The sequence below is a fragment of the Chenopodium album genome, chromosome 7, assembly GCF_948465745.1.
Source record: "Chenopodium album chromosome 7, dcCheAlbu1.1, whole genome shotgun sequence".
In the NCBI taxonomy this organism is placed as follows: domain Eukaryota; kingdom Viridiplantae; phylum Streptophyta; class Magnoliopsida; order Caryophyllales; family Amaranthaceae; genus Chenopodium; species Chenopodium album.
The window spans coordinates 43,147,947-43,162,961 of NC_137840.1; the positions used below are offsets into that span (position 1 = coordinate 43,147,947).

At 41.5% G+C, this 15,015-nt stretch overlaps 1 non-coding gene across 1 annotated transcript; it reads right to left on the bottom strand.

Moving 5' to 3' along the window:
- Positions 1–2,747: 2,747 nt before the first annotated feature.
- On the bottom strand, positions 2,748–2,853 carry LOC145641269 (small nucleolar RNA R71). Its single transcript, XR_014115322.1, has one exon. It is a non-coding gene; the product is annotated as a small nucleolar RNA R71 (small nucleolar RNA).
- Between the last annotated feature and the right edge of the window lie 12,162 nt (positions 2,854–15,015).

The following is a 15,015-nucleotide window of genomic DNA, read 5'->3' on the forward strand; positions in this document are numbered from 1 at the left end:
AAAATCTTTTTGGATTTTTCAAAAGCATGAAAAACATGGAATACATATACTCAAGTACATGGCATATATGACTCAACATCCCACTAAACATGATAGAATACCCTCCCTCAAGCTTGAATGAGGCACCAAAATCAAACATAGACCAAATAATCCATGGGAGGGGAAAAGGAAGAGATCAAAACACAAACCAACACATGTCTAACAACGCATATACCATTAGAGAAAGAGCAAGGAAAGATGTTACTAGATATTAGGTGGGTGTAAATACCCGCAAATAACCCAAATGAACCTTTCAAAACTAAATTACTCTAGAATCAAATCTCGCCTTCCATATGCTAGCAATTGTGGTGCCAGTTTTCCTTGATTCTTGATCCAAACTAATGCACCAAAGTATATAAAGTTGTGTACCTAGCAAGAAACACAAAAATTTCCATGAGAGAAAATCTATTCTAAAAAGAAAAGAAAATGAAAGCAATAAAACACGGGTTACTTCCCGAGAATGGCTTGCTTAATGATAAGTGGCATTTATGCCACTCTTTTATCCTTTTTCTCTAAGGATTCTCCCTTCATTTGCACTTGTTTGGCCTTTTTCTAAGCATTTTTACTTAGTTTTGCTTCCTCTTTTCTTTCTCCTTTATCTTCCCTTTTTCTTAGTCTTCTCGCTTTGTTCTTATTGTGATTTTCATGCTTATGCTTTGTAGGAACCATCGGGATTTTCAAGAGGAGGAAGCTAAGCTCAAGGGAAGCTAGAGGAAGCATGATTCAGAAGAGGTTCGGCCGAACCTCCTGAAGGTGTGGCCGAACCTGCTCAGTGGTTCGGCCGAACGTTGAGGTAGGGATAAGATGAAATTTGGCAATTTTGCAGGAGTGGCCGAACCACAAGAGTTCGACTAGACCAGGATCAGGGAGGTTCGACCGAACCTACCCTGTAGTCCGGCCGAACCTACCCTGTAGTCCGGCCGAACCTTCCCATTGTTCGGCCGGACCTCTCCTTTTATCAGCTGGCTCTGTACGGACTATATAAGTCCCATCTTAGAACGTTTTGAGGGATTAGATTAACTTAGTTTTAATTTTTCTACATTTTAGCTTAATCTAGGGAAAGAAACACTATTAGTCTTCATTGGTAGAGAGAGAAAGTGTGGTTTTCTTCATTGATGAACTTGGATTTTGAAGAAGGAGTTTGTTCAATCCTTTGTAGACCTTCATCTTCAATTAATGAGAAATCTCTTACTCTTTCTCTTTACCTTTGTTTTTTATTATTCTTATTTGCTTTGAGTTTTTCTTCTTTGCTTATTAATCATGTTGATGCTTATTGATTTGATGATTGATATTGTTTTCAATATGATTTGTGAGTAGTCACCTAGCCAAGGGTGTGGGGATGGTGTAGTTGCTAATTGTTTATGCTTATAATGTTGGGGTTATGTTAATGGTGATTAAAGTCTTTGCATGCTTGATATTCTTTGGTCTTTCTTGCAAGTGCACATTGTTAGTTGATCAAAGATGAGTCTTTGCTAACAAGTAACAGAAGTTGACTTAGTTGAGATTCATTACTATCGATAATTCTTTGTTTGCAACTTCTAAGATATGGTTCTAATGTGGAAACATAGAGGTTATGTTAGGAGAAGCCAATTAACCCCGGAAGGCGGTTAGATTGGACCCCCTTTACTTCAGTATTCATGCATGTTTAGTTTACCATTGATATGCTACTTTGTTATTGCATGATCAAGCGTCAACTTCACCTACCCATTTCCCTTGGTGCCTAGCTATATTAATTTTCATCCATTTTGTTCTTAGTTTAACCTTTTAGTTATTCACACTTCTTGTTCCGAGAAATCTTAGACCCTAATGAATGCAGTGCTTAAGCATTTCTCCCTGTGGTTCGACCCCTCTATTTACCCTATACACGTATTAGGTCAGTAGAGTGTTATAAATTCATTTGATTTAGGTGTAGTCGCTCAACGACACGATTATTGCCTTGTCAAATTGGCGCCGGTGCCGGGGAGATGACTTCCATTGCTATTTCATTGCTTGTTTGAGACTATCTCATCTTTATTTGTTAGTGTTTGCTACTTTTTTTACTTGTCAGTTCTTACGTTCTTCTTAGCTTTGTTGTATGAACAGAGGGAGAACCCGCTCAAGATCTTTGATTCCCATCGATCTAGAGCTAGAGAGGTCTTTGTCCCTACTTAGAAGAGAAACAAGAGCAAGGAGTAGAAATTCCCACACTCCAACGAGAGGAGTAAGAGAATTAGAAGATACTCCACCTTCTTCACCCTCAAGTGAAGAATTAGATAGCCCTAAATCATCTTCGTGTTTGGAAATCCACCCTTTCTCAGCCTATAAGTTCGAGAGTGAAGAAGGTTCTAAAATGGGAGAGAATACGCCTTTGAGTCGTCTTGGGGCCCTCAAAGCTTTTAGAGCGCAAAGTGGGATCCTAACTCCTATTACTCAAGCGAATAATTTCGAGATCAAGCCTAATTTGATTGCCTTGATTGAGAGGAAACAATTCTCGGGTGGAAAGTTTGAGAGTCCTCATGAGCATCTAAAAGAGTTTGAGAAATATTGTGACACAAAAAAGGCCAATGGAGTGACTCAAGAATATATTCGCCTCAAAATGTTTTCATTTTCGCTAATTGGGAGAGGTCTAGAATGGCTAGAGAAGGAGGTGCCCCCTAATTCTCTCACAACATGGGACCAAGTGACTACGACTTTCTTGAGGAGGTTTTATAACCATAGGAAGACAGCCGAGGCTCGGTCTTTGATTCAAGGTTTTTGCCAAAAGAGTGGTGAGTCTCTAAGTGCGGCATGGGAATGATACAAAGAGCTTCAACGTCAATGCCCACACCATGGGATACCCAAGTATCAACTCATTCACACTTTCTTTGGAGGTCTCACACCTCAAGGAATAACAAGCCTAGACGCCGCGGTCGGTGGTCCAATCATGAACAAAGGAGAGCATGAAGTGGAGTGTATTATAGAGGAGGCCGCAAAGCACTATGATGATTGGTACGAAGGAGAAAGGGATGCTACTTCTAGTAAGGGTGTTTGTGCATTGGAGCAAGCCAATGCAATCAACAACCTTTCTACCCAAATCTCCAAAATGACCAAGCAAATGGATGAATTGATGAAAGAAAGGTCCAACCCTCATGGTAATACCTCCCCTTCAACCAAGGGAGGCAATGGTATGGATACTTCTACCCCCTCTTCTTACAATACAATGCCCCAAGGATGCATGTCTTGTTCTAATTTTGAAACCTATGATCATGATACCTCTCATTATGTATATTCTTGTGAAGTTCAACCCCCTTCCCATGAACATGATGGTAATATGGAAAATGTCAATGCTATGAATTTTGCTCCTAGAACGGGAAATGTAGGAAAATTGAGGCCAAACTCCAATCAAATGGGGAATTGGAAACAAGGGGGAAACCGTGGTTGGAACCAAAGTGGTGGTGGTTATGATAACCAATACCATGGTGGGGGAGGCCCTTCCAATTTCAATGGAAGAGGCTACTCTAACCAAAGGGGGTATGGTAATCAAAACCAACAACCTAATTCCCGATACTATGACCATCAAAATCAAAATTTTGGTGACTAAGGTAACATGGGAAATAATCAACAAAGCAATGTTCCTAACCAAGGCACGGGAGGCAATAGGGGCCAATTTGTTTCTATCTATGCCCAAACTAATAGGCCTCCGGGTTTCCATCAAACCCAACTTCCTCCACCTCAACAACCTCTTCAACTTGAAGCCCCTCCAATAGATCCCGTGATTGCTAAATTAGATGCTCTTTTAAAAATGCCTGAGGAGGATCAAAAGAAACATGAAGAGACCCAAAAACGAACCAATGCTCATATGAAAATGCTTGAGACCCAAATTGCTCAACTTGCATCTAATTCATCCCCTTCTTCTTCTTCTTCTTCTTCTTCTTCTTCTTCTTCTTCTTCTTCTTCTTCTTCTTCTTCTTCTTCTTCTTCTTATTCTTCTTCTTCTACTCACATCTCAAGTCAAGGAGTCAACCCAAAACCTTTGTATGCCATGACAACTAGGAGTGGGAAGGTTGTAGGGAGTGACCCTTTAATTGAGGAAGAACCCCAAGAAGAGGTGGAGTTAGAGAATGAGGGTGAAAAACCCAATGAGCCATTGAGTGTTGAAAAGGAAAAACATGTTGAGGTGCCCAAGGAAAAAGAAGCCACCCCCTTGCCCCTAAATCGCCAACCTAGAGGGGCGAAGCTACCCTTTCCACAACGATTTGTGAGAGCTAACCTTGATGCCCAATTTGGGAAGTTTTTGGAAGTCATTAAGAATTTGCATATTTCCGTCCCTTTTGTTGATGCTATTAAGCAAATGCCCCACTATTCCAAAATTTTGAAATATCTTTTGAGTGGGAGAAGGGAGTGTGAGATGGTGAGTTTGAACGCCAATTGTAGTGCAATTCTTTCCAACAAACTACCTACCAAATTGAAAGATCCGGGTAACTTTTCCATCCCTTGTTCTATCAATGGCATTGAATTTGATAAAGCCTTGTGGGATTTAGGAGCAAGTGTGAGTCTCATGCCCTATTCCGTTTACCAAAATCTTAGTGTAGGAACCCTCTCTCCCACTAACATTACTCTCCAACTAGCGGACCGTTCCGTTAAGTTCCCCATGGGCAAAGTTGAGGACATTCCCCTTAGGGTAGGAAAGTTCACATTCCCCGTGGATTTCTATGTGCTAGAGATGGATGAGGATGAGAGGATTCCTATAATTTTGGGTAGGCCATTTCTAGCTACTTCTAGAGCTATCATCGATGTGAAGGAGGGGAAGATATCCTTGAAAATTGACAACGATTCTATTGAGTTTGATTTGAATAATGTCATTCAACAACCCTCCTCAAGTGGTGAATGCTTTAGGGTAGATGTTCTTGATACCGTTCAAAATGAATTTTCTCGCTCCCACTTGCATGCTACTAATGATCCTCTAGAAAGTGTGTTGTTGAATGAATCAAAGATAGGTACTCACAATGAAGACATACAATTCTATGAGGATTTGCTTGAGGAAAGCAAGAAGGAGTGCAAGGGCGCGAGCATGGAAGAAGAGGCTCCTTACATTCATGACATCTTTCACGTTGAAGAAAGAGAAGAGAGCCCCAATGGTAAGGGAGCACCAAAGGTAGACTTGAAACCTCTACCTTTGGGGTTGAGGTATGCATTTCTTGGTCCCGATGAGTCTTTCCCCGTGATTGAAAATTCTAACCTAACGAAGGAGCAAACCTCCCTCTTGATCAATGTTTTGAGAAAACACAAGAAAGCTTTGGGTTATACCATTGATGATATCAAAGGTATTAGTCCATCTTTATGTATGCACAAAATTGATCTAGAGGGAGATGCCAAACCTGTTAGGCAAAGGCAAAGAAAGCTTAATCCTTCCATGCAAGAGGTTGTGCGGAAGGAAGTGGCTAAGCTTCTTGATGCGGGAATTATTTACCCAATTGCTCATAGTGATTGGGTATTTCCCGTGCAAGTTGTGCCTAAGAAAGGGGGCATGACGGTAGTGAAAAATGATCATGATCAACTAGTACCCACTAGACTTGTTACCGGTTGGCGCATGTGTATTGACTATCGCCAACTTAACACAAGTACATGCAAAGATCATTTTCCACTACCGTTCATTGATCAAATGTTGGAAAGGCTTACAAAGCATTCCTTCTATTGTTTCCTTGATGGTTACTCGGGATTTTTCCAAATCCCAATTGACCCCAAGGATCAAGAGAAGACGACTTTCACATGCCCCTACGGTACTTATGTGTATCGTAGGATGCCTTTCGGGCTTTGTAATGCCCCCGCAACATTCCAACGTTACATGATGTCCATTTTTAGTGATATGATTGAGGATGAGATAGAAGTCTTCATGGATGACTTCTCTGTTGGAGGAGCCACCTATGAAGATTGTCTATCTAATTTATCTTGCTGCTTAGAAAGGTGTGAGAGGGCTAACCTCGTGTTGAATTGGGAAAAGTGTCACTTTATGGTAGAAAGTGGGATTGTTCTTGGGCACAAAATTTCCCATGCCGGCATTGAGGTTCATAGATCCAAGGTTGAGGTCATCGAAAAACTTCCTCCCCCCACCAACGTGAGGGAAGTGAGGTCTTTTCTTGGCCATGTCGAGTTCTATCGGCGCTTTATAAAAGATTTTTCAATGATCGCCAAGCCTCTCACTTCCCTATTGTAACAAGATAAGGAGTTTGTGTTTGATGATGCTTGTCACAAGTCCTTTTGTAGGTTGAAAGTAGCCCTTTGCACCACTCCTATTGTCCAAGGTCCGGATTGGTCTCTTTAATTTGAGCTCATGTGCGATGCAAGCGACGAGGCCATTGGATCGGTTCTTTGACAACGAAAGGATGGGAAACTTCATGTCATACATTATTTGTCTAAAACTCTCAATGATTCCTAACGAAACTACACAACTACCGAGAAGGAGTTCCTAGCGGTTATCCATTCATTCGAGAAGTTTAGAACCTACCTCATTGGTTCTAAGACAATTGTGTATACCGACCAAGGTTGTTGAGATGGGTTTTAGTCCTCCAAGACTTCGATTATGAGATGAGAGACAAGAAGGGAGCCGAGAATGTGGTGGTGGATCACCTTTCAAGGTTGGGCGGTGCAAGGTTTGAAGATGATGGCTTGCCAGTAGAGGACACTCTAAGAGATGATGTGCTATATGTCCTTGAAGTGAAATCGGAGTCGTGGTATGCGGATATTGTGAATTATTTAGCTTGTAGTGCCATACCGTTCGATTTCACTTCGCAACAACGTCGAAAACTCAAGCACGAGGCCAAGAGTTACATTTGGGATGATCCCATTTTATTAAAAAGAGGGGTCGATGGTTTGTTGAGGAGATGCATCCCCAACGATGAGGTTCAAAGTGTTCTCCATATGTGTCACTCTTCTCCTTGTGGTGGGCATATGAGTGCTCAAAAGACCGCCTCAAAGGTCCTTCAATCCATGCTCTTTTGGCCTTCTCTATTCAAGGATGCTTGGATATTTGTCAAGACTTGTGATAGATGTCAACGGATGGGGAATATTTCTAGAAGGGATGAAATGCCGCAAAACCCCATCCTTTAGCTTGAAGTTTTAGATGTGTGGGCTATAGACTTCATGGGCCCTTTCATTTCTTCACATGGGAACAAGTATATTTGGTCGCCGTTGACTATGTGTCTAAGTGGGCGGAGGCCGTGGCTTCTCAAACGAATGACTCTAAGGTGGTGGTCAATCTTTTCAAGAAAGTGATCTTCCCGAGATTGGGTGTTCCAAGAGCAATAATTAGTGATGGGGGATCGCATTTCAAGCACCACACCTTCGTTCGACTACTTGATAAGTATGGGGTATCTCACAAGCGAGGGCTTGCTTACCACCCTCAAACGAGTGGTCAAGCGGAGGTCACCAATAGAGAGCTCAAGGTGATTTGGGAGAAGACGGTTGCTAGGACAAGGAAGGATTGGTCCTCCAAACTCATTGATTCACTATGGGCTTATATGACCGCCTTCAAAACTCCAATAGGGACCACTCCCTACAAGCTTGTCTATGGGAAAAATTGTCATTTGCCCGTGGAGATGGAGCATCGAACGCATTGGGTAATCAAGCAAATCAACTTTTATCTCCATAGTGCGGGTGAGCAAAGGCTTCTAGAGCTACATGAGTTAGAGGAGTTGAGGATGAATGCCTACGATAGCGCAAGCATGTATAAGGCGCGGACTAAGGCTTGGCACGATGCTCAAATTGTCAAAAAGGAATTCGTCAAAGGACAAAAAGTCCTCCTATTCAACTCCCGCTTGAAGCTTTTCCCGGGCAAACTTAGGTTAAGGTGGAGTGGGCCGTACATTATCACGGAAGTGTTTCCATATGGAGCCTACGAAATCTCCCAAGACGGCCACTCTCCTTTCAATGTCAACGGTCACCGTCTCAAGCCCTATTATGAAGGATTCCCAACTGATGAACCGATTTTCTGTGACACTTCTTGATGTGCATCGTCAATTCGACCCTCCTTGATCAACTCAAGGAACGTCGAGCTAACGACGTTAACCAAAAGCGCTTCCGGGAGGCAACCCGAGTTTCTAACCCTTTTCTACTTTTTCTTTTCATGTTGCTTCTATTTTTCCATCTACAACTTTGGATTGTTGAGATTTTTGAGTTTTGATTGTATTTGAGTTTTTGATATGCTTTGCATCTAGCATGATTGTATGGTGTTTAGATGTGTGTTAAGGACTATTTTTACTTGTGCGATTCTTTATGGGAGTTTGGCCAAACCACTTTATTTTCGGCCACTGCAGCATTTTAAAGGATTTATGGCAACACTCTGCCAAGAATTCAATTTTGCATTCTGGCAGAAGGTTCGACCGAACCTAATGATGGTTCAACCGAACTTATACTGTAGTTCGGCCGGACTATTTTGGGTTCGATCACTCCTCAAGTTTTAGAAAATTTCAGCAACATTCTGCCAGAATTTGCAAACCTGAAGTTTCAGCATAGGTTCGATCGAACCCCTGGGAGGTTCGACCGAACATGCTCTGTAAATCGACCGAACTCTCTCGAGGTTCGGTCACTCCTCTATTTTTGCGAATTTGCTGGAACTTTCTGCCCGGATTTCAGAAAATTAAGTTTGGGCCATGGTTCGACTGAACCAAAGGGGAGTTCGACCGAACTTTCACTGTGGTTCGACCGAACATACCCTTGGTTCGGCTGAACCTTTCTTCAGATTTGAAAAAAAAATTTGCTGCTGCCATATTTTTATGCTGCTGAATTTTCGTGACCCTCACTCCTATTTTCGTCACCCACCCCTTTCTTCTCCTTCTCACTCTAAACCTCCATTACACCTCCCCTTACAACCTCAAATCTCCATCAAAATCACTCCAATATTCACCCTTTCTCACTTATTTTCCATCCTCTACTCAATTTCTACAATCTCCACCAAAAATTCCTCACAAAAAACCCATCTTTTCATTTTCCCCAATTTCAAGGGTTTAAGTGCTTTGGTGTTTTTGGGTTTTTACTTGCTTCCAATCAATTGTGGTATGTTTTCCCTAGCTTTTGCAAGTTTATTTCTTCAATTTCTCATAGTTTTGCCATGTTTTACATATTTAAGTATGAATTGTGGTATTCTTGAAATTGTTAGTAATAACTTGTTTGATTCATGTGGTTCTTTGGATTGACTTGTTACAATTGATTGGTTGTTGATAGTAGAACATGTTGTTATGATGATTATGCATGTTTGCCTTGGTTTTATTTTGATCTCAATGTCTTTGCTTAATATTGTTGATTTCATACTAGGGTGTTCATGTTACCATTTTATGATTGAGAAATGCATGAGTTGGATGTTGTTGGAGATTGTTATTCATTGTTTTGGTTTGATTTTGATGGTTTGATGAATGGATTTCATGAAAATTAGGGGACATCATGCCAAATTTCACCTAGACTTTGTTAGGACTAATATAGGAATGACACAGGAATTCTTATTCAAACCTTGGTTCAAATGTATTCATGCATGCCTTGAATTGTATACTCTCATGCATACAATTTTACCTTGGCTAGCTACTTGGCTTCTTATGTCATTTCTTATCAATTTGTTCTAATGATATGCTCTTGGTGAATTTGTAGAATCAAGATGTTCGGCAAGGGAAAAGGAAAGTTAAAGAGGAAGAGATTGGGAGAATCTTCGGGACCGCAATTCCCACCTCCTCCCGGCATCAATGATCATGGCATTATTATTTCGGAAGAGCAATTTTGGCCCATCTATGAGTCACTCGTCAAGCGTCCGATTCGGTCTACAAGATTCTTTTTCCCCCAAACTTTGAGGAAGCTGGGAATATTGGATGAGGTGGTAAGGTTGGCTCAAAACTTTTGATGGGGTGACTTCATTCACCTCCACGCTCAAACTTACGAGCGTGTGACTTTGGAATTCCTTGCCTCTCTTCGCAAGGAAGTTTTTGAGCCGAAAGATGTCGATGAGGATCCTCAACTCATGATTCACTTCAGAATGTTCAACGAAGATCACTTTTTAACGGAAAGTGATCTAAATGAGATCTTCTTTTGGCATGCCACCGACCTTGATCACCCGTCCGAAATGATCTCCTCTCATTGCATTCCTTACAACGAGCAAGAGTGGTGGAGGAGTATCACAAACAAGGATAGGTTCCAAACTAATACCTTAAAGGTCAACAACATCATTCATATAGCCTTGAGGTATTTTGTACGGCTTCTCCAATATGCCGTGTTCTTCAAAGCCAACCTCGGCTCCATGGTAAAAGACTAGGTTGCTGGCGTATTCTTGGCCGATAATCCTCAACGGCTCAAATTTCAATGCTCCTCCACCTTCATCCAACGGCTCTTGGATAATAGGGACAAGCGTCTCGGTGATGAGATATTTATGGGTGGCATGATTACTATCATTTCTCTTTCTTTGAAGAATGGAGCATACAAAGATCAAATTGAATTGCTCCCACTCGTGCACTTAACCCGAGAAGAGCTCACCGACGAGTTCCCTCCCTATGCTCTTTCCATAAGCGCCCTCCGTCACAGCCGCTTCCTTAACTACACTAATAGAAAGCGGCGATTCATCCTCTTGGTCGATAGGGAGATCGAATGGTGTGTCCTCTCGGACCCCGACCTCACTACGGTGGACCACTCCGCTCCTCTCAAATGGAAGATCCCTCATCAAAACATCCCCAATGAGCTGAGGCGAACTAGAGCCCGGGGTGGAGTTCCTCTACCTCCGCCGATCCTCCATCAGGAGCAAATCATTCCCCCCCTTAGCGGGGGAGGTGAGGCATCTTCTTCTTCTTCTTCCATTCCTCCTTTTGATTTCAATGCCCTTCGTAGTACCCTCGATGATATCCGTCCAGACAATCAAGCTTCCATTGAGCAATGGGGGTACTACGCGAGGGCAAATTATGACAATCTTGTGCAAGCGGGCATTCAAGCGCCCTATGTGAACTACCCTTACCACCCTCCTCAAGAGGGTTCGGTTAATCATTGGGGACCCTATGACCCTCAACACCCCACCCCCCTTGCTACGCCTATTGGGAAGATCCCATCGACCCTACCCAACGTGTTGGCACTCCCCCCATACGACCCCTATCGCCCGGGTGGGTGTGATCCGGCTTATGACCCGACATCCACATCCACCCCCGCTCCTTTTGATGGCAGTTGGGGTGCCCAAGGGTGGCCCTATGAGCACTTTAACCAACCCTTCCACCCTTTCATGGACACTCTTGGGTTTGATCTTGATAACCCCCCTCAACCTAGGGGGCGAGGAGATGATAACCTGTGATGAGGGTTCTTTTCCCTCCCTCCCCGCCCCCGATCTTCTCGCTTGTAACTTTTGCTCGGGACGAGCAAAAGAATAGTGTGGGGGAGGATGTCCTTTTGGTTGGTTAAAGTGTACATATGAAGGTAGAGTGGTAGGGTAGTTGCTTGCACATAAGGAGGATAGTGAGGATAGTGGCCTTGTCGTATTAATGTGGCGTTGTGATGGTGGTGATGATGTTGTGATTGTGATGTTGTGATGGTGATGTGATGAGACGGTGATGTTGTGATGATATTGATGTGGTGATGTGATGATGATGATGATGATGTTTTATGATTATTTTTGCTGATTTCTGATGATTTTCTTTGATGATTCCTGAGTTTTTGTAGGTGGAGATGCTCCCGAGAAAAAAAATCCAAATTTCCCGAAAATCCAAATTGCCTTAATCCAAACTTTGTAGATAGCTTTTATTTATATTTTTTTTCTTCTTTTTGTTTATTTATTTAGTATTTTTCTTTGTTTTCTAACCTTTTCTGGTTTTCCTGTAGTTTCTTTTGTTTGGTTCATCTTTATTGAAGCTTGAAGCGGAGATGTAGGACATTAAGGAGCAACACTAGCTCCTTTGGTGAGATTGGATATATTACCTTGTCTTATATTTCAAGAGGCATTTGGTGAGACCTTTCCTCTCTTTCTTTTTCTTTTTCTTTGAGTGCTTAGTTTTGGTCTAGTTTAGAAATAGTTGAATGGTTCGAGGTTGATGCATTTTGGTTCCAAGGAACCTGGGATCGTTGATGTTGATATCAACGATCACTTGTATGTCGATTGGGATTTATTTGATTTACATGCCTCGATTATGAACCTTTTTAATTTCTTCCTCCTTTTTGTGTGTTTTTCTTGTTCTCTTTTGTGTAACAAGCATGACTATGGCAAGTTGAAATATTTTTTATGTGGATTTGTTCATTCATTTGGATTCGAGAATTTGTGTGCCTTTTTGATGACATGACTTTGAATGCTTACCTTCCTAGTTGATGAGGGTTTACACGGTTTAAGAATGCGTAATGTTGAATTAGACACATTATAAGCTAAGGTAGCCCGGTTTAGAACTTTTGATGACGTTTGAACCCCCTAGTTCACGGGAAAGTGGTAAGATGGTGTTGCTCTCCGTAGTGAATAGGATTCTCTTAGTTGGTATTTGCTTATTTTTATCCCGTGTGAGCGTCATTTGTTCTAGCCTTCATCATTCTTGTGAGCGGCGCTTTGGATCCTTAACTATGCATGTCTTAATCTTTGTGTTGGTATTTAGCTCCCGAGATCGTGACCAAACAACTTTAAAGGAGGAAGAGGGCATTTCTTCTCATTTTTCTTTGTTTTCTTTGTGTTTTGTTACAAATTTGGTTTTCATTTTTACATCCATCCACTTGCTAACCAATTTGGACCTCATTCCCCTTTCTTGATCTAGCCATATTACAAACCTATCGGCCTATGTTCTACCAACCCTTGTAGTTAGTGAAGCACTGACTTTTGAGGTTCGAATTCGAGAGTGTTGGTTTTAGGGCAAGAAAGTTGTGAATATTGGTTCAAGTGAGATTTTGAAAGTTGTTCATGAAAGAAAATTTTTGCAAAAAGTTTGTGAGGAAGGATGCAACGTATGAAAACAAAAAGAAAAAAAAGAAGAGTTGAAAAAAAAGAAAAGAAAGAGAAAATGATGAGAGAAATGAAGTAATGTTGTGAAATTTTGTATTGAAGGTTGCAATTTGAATTTAGGTTCAATTTTTAGGTTGTTCTTGAGAGATGGTCACTCTTTTGCTTCACTTTAAATTTGCCACCAAAATTTTCAAATTAATTCCCAACCTTAACCCCTAGCCATGACATTACAACCCGAGTTAAGACCCTTGGACTTGGAGGAGTGCGGTCAAAGAACGGGGGAGGGAGATAGATTTCAACCCTATGGAAAGAGTGTGCATAGTTGAGATGTCGGGATAACCTTATGACTCCACATAAAATTTCTTTTTCCGGTTCCCTCAAGGAATCATGAGGAGCTAACTTGGGGATGATTTGAAGCTAGTGGAGAGAACGCGGACCGTCTTGGTTGGGGCTAGGGCAGAGGATGAAATCATTAGTTCTCTACGCTTAGCTTAGGTTTGTCTCCTTCAACCATGAGCATCTTAGAACGTGTTTACCCTCTTTGAGTTGAGAAAAGTAAGCATTATTTGATTCATGTCCCTATGTAAGAGTCCATTTGGAGCATTTCCCATCGTGAAGCTTGATTGATTTTCTTAACCCTTGTCATATTATGCTTGTTGTGTGTGTTGTCTTTTTTTTTTCGTATTCCTTGCTTAAGGACAAGCACAAGGGAAGTGTGGGGGATTTTGATGAGTGGCTTTGCCACTCTTTTATCCTTTTTCTCTAAGGATTCTCCCCTCATTTGCACTTGTTTGACCCTTTTTCTAAGCATTTTTACTTAGTTTTGCTTCCTCTTTTCTTTCTCCTTTATCTTCCCTTTTTCTTAGTCTTCTCGCTTTGTTCTTATTGTGATTTTCATGCTTCTGATTTGTAGGAACCATCGGGATTTTCAAGAGGAGGAAGCTAAGCTCAAGGGTAGCTGGAGGAAGCATGATTCAGAAGAGGTTCGGCCGAACCTCCAGAAGGTGTGGCCGAACCTGCTCAGTGGTTCGGCCGAACGTTGAGGCAGGGACAAGATGAAATTTGGCAGTTTTGCAGCAGTGGCCGAACCATAGGAGTTCGACCAGACCAGGATCAGGGTGGTTCGACCGAACCTACCTGTAGTCTGGCCGAACCTACCATGTAGTCCGGCCGAACCTTCCCATTGTTCGGTCGGACCTCTCCTTTTATCAGCTGGCTCTCTACGGACTATATAAGTCCCATATTAGAACGTTTTGAGGGATTAGATTAACTGAGTTTTAAATTTTCTACATTTTAGCTTAATCTAAGGAGAGAAACACTATTAGTCTTCATTGGTAGAGAGAGAAAGTGTGGTTTTCTTCATTGATGAACTTGGATTTTGAAGAAGCAGTTTGTTCAATCCTTTGTAGACCTTCATCTTCAATTAATGAGCAATCTCTTACTCTTTCTCTTTACCTTTGTTTTTTATTTTGCTTATTTGCTTTGATTTTTTCTTCTTTGCTTATTAATCATGTTGATGCTTATTAATTTGATGATTGATATTGTTTTCAATATGATTTGGGAGTAGTCACCTAGCCAAGGGTGTGGGGATGGTGTAGTTGCTTATTGTTCATACTTATAATGTTGGGGTTATGTTAATGGTGATTAAAGTCTTTGCATGCTTGATATTCTTTGGTCTTTCTTGCAAGTGCACAGTGTTAGTTGATCAAAGATGAGTCTTTGCTAACAAGTGACGGAAGTTGACTTAGTTGAGATTCATTACTATTGATAATTCTTTGTTTGCACCTTCTAATATATGGTTCTAATGTGGAAACATAGAGGCTATGTTAGGAGAAGCCAATTAACCCCAGTAGGCGGTTAGATTGGACCCCTTTTACTTCGGTATTCATGCATGTTTAGTTTACCATTGATATGCTACTTTGTTATTGCATGATCAAGAGTCAACTTCACCTACCCATTTCCCTTGGTGCCTAGCTATATTAATTTTAATCCATTTCGTTCTTAGTTTAAACTTTTAGTTATTCACACTTCTTGTTCCGAGATAGCTTAAACCCTAGGTGATGAATGCAGTGCTTAAGCATTTCTCCTTG